Source organism: Schistocerca cancellata, unplaced genomic scaffold (genome assembly GCF_023864275.1).
Source record: "Schistocerca cancellata isolate TAMUIC-IGC-003103 unplaced genomic scaffold, iqSchCanc2.1 HiC_scaffold_24, whole genome shotgun sequence".
Classification (NCBI taxonomy): domain Eukaryota; kingdom Metazoa; phylum Arthropoda; class Insecta; order Orthoptera; family Acrididae; genus Schistocerca; species Schistocerca cancellata.
This window is the reverse complement of record NW_026046089.1, coordinates 30,001-32,500: the sequence shown is the minus strand read 5'-3', so window position 1 is coordinate 32,500 and position 2,500 is coordinate 30,001.

Here is a 2,500-nt window from a genome sequence, read left to right as displayed (position 1 = left end):
TCCTCAACGCACACAGTCCTCAATCGGACCAGCACACTGCAGATGTCCACCGCGCTTCGCACCGGGCCGGCGAGGACCCACTTTGGCTGCACGGCGCCGCGCGCAGGGTGCCCCGGCGCGCAGCTGCGCCGCCTGCCGCGTCCGTCGGCCGGCGCGCCTGCCACTGGGCGCCCCCACCAGCCGGCTGTAGCGCGTGCGCCCACGCACCGCGCGGCCAGCACGCCGGGCGGCCCCCCCCTCACCGGCCGGGGACAGTCCCACCCACCCACAGCCGCGTATCGCTTCACACCCAGATCCACATTCACGTTCATTGGTGTGGTGGGTATCGCTGACACAACCGCGTCATAGCTGTACCGATCGTTGCCCTCACAGATGTACCTCCAGCAAGATCAACCGCACCACAACGGGTTACCAGTTGTTCATTTGCGTAACGTCACCAGTAAACGTACACGTCCACGTCCATCCCCGTTTGCAAAGTCAACTATTATTGCATGCCTGCCTGTCAGGTGTCAAGACACACTACATCCGCTCACATCCACGCAACAAAATGTGCCCGACTAGAGGGCACGTGGAAGGTGCCCCCGTACGTATGCGATGTCCATTGCGCGACGAACTGTCAACCGGCCTCTGTAGCATGTCGCAGATGTGGAACGCGGGACACCGTGCTATCACATTGTGTGAGAAGAGACTACTATGTCTGCATACACGCGCCACTACATGAACAGACGGCTCATGCTGATCGCCATCCACTGCGTCCATTACTCCCACACGTCTCTATGGCGTACCACACTGCAATACAGCTGTTATGGGGAGATGACACGTAGCTGTGTACACAACATTCTGAGCGGGTTGCGGTTGGACAACAATACATTAATGTAACGTGTCATATGCCATTTACAGAGCAGGTTAAGGCACAACGTGGGTTAGGTTAAGGCACAACGTGGGTTATGTTAAGGCACAACGTGGGTTATGTTAAGGCACAACGTGGGTTAGGTTAAGGCACAACGTGGGTTAGGTTAAGGCACAACGTGGGTAGATTGCGGCACAACTTGGGGTAGATTGCGGCACAACTTGGGGTAGATTGCGGCACAACTTGGGGTAGATTGCGGCACAACTTGGGGTAGATTGCGGCACAACTTGGGGTAGATTGCGGCACAACTTGGGGTAGATTGCGGTACAACTTGGGGTAGATTGCGGTACAACTTGGGGTAGATTGCGGTACAACTTGGGGTAGATTGCGGTACAACTTGGGGTAGATTGCGGTACAACTTGGGGTAGATTGCGGTACAACTTGGGGTAGATTGCGGTACAACTTGGGGTAGATTGCGGTACAACTTGGGGTAGATTGCGGTACAACTTGGGGTAGATTGCGGTACAACTTGGGGTAGATTGCGGTACAACTTGGGGTAGATTGCGGTACAAATTGCATTACATTGCGGTGCAAATTGCGTTACATTGCGGTGCAAATTGCGTTAGGTTAAGGTGCAACACAGGTTAGGTTAAGGTGCAACACAGGTTAGGTTAAGGTGCAACACAGGTTAGGTTAAGGTGCAACAGAGGTTAGGTTAAGGCGACATAGGTTAGGTTAAGGTGCAAGATGGGTTAGGTTAAGGTGACATAGGTTAGGTTAAGGTGACATAGGTTAGGTTAAGGTGACATAGGTTAGGTTAAGGTGACATAGGTTAGGTTAAGGTGACATAGGTTAGGTTAAGGTGACATAGGTTAGGTTAAGGTGACATAGGTTAGGTTAAGGTACAAACTGGGTTGTGTTTTGGTACACATTGCGTTGTAGTACAGTACACGTTAGGTTTGGGTACGGTACACATTGTGGTATGGGATGGCGTGTTGGTGGGGGGGGGGGGGGGGCGGGGCGAGGTTCGTTCATATTGACCGTAGGAAGTGGATGCCCGAGGCAGCGTCAGTGTGTCAAAGGAGGTATGTCACGTTGGGATGCGCTTTTCGGTAGTGAGAGGGGGCGCGCCGTGTCCGAGGTTGCGGCAGACCTGTGTGTTTCATTCCTGCCAGTGTGTTTGTTCTGTAAGACGAGGCAGTGTGGTGATGTTGGGTGCACCCCTGTGTGGGACATGTGTGGGTGTTGGTGGCTTATCTGAGCAATTGTGGTTGTCGGACGAGTGGGATATTCTGTTTTATGATTGGACCTCGTGGCCTGGTTATCATAGTCTGGTTGGTGTACTGTGGCGGATAGGATGCACCGGACGTTGGTCCATGGTGGTGCTTAATTATTGCATCTGTGTCTGTTACAGGCAGAGAGTAGTGTGTGATAGAGTGTGTGGGTGACGTGTGGTTCCTTTTGTTTGCACAGACGTTCAGCATGTATAGGGGCATTTGCGTATTTGATCTATCTATGTGGGCCTGCATAGTTTACTGAGCAGTGCTGCGAGGTGACTGAACTACGAGCGACGTACTCATTTACAGCGGAATGGTTGCCTTCTACCAAAGATGGCGTATCGACTCTACGACAGCGTTGGCACCGCAGGAA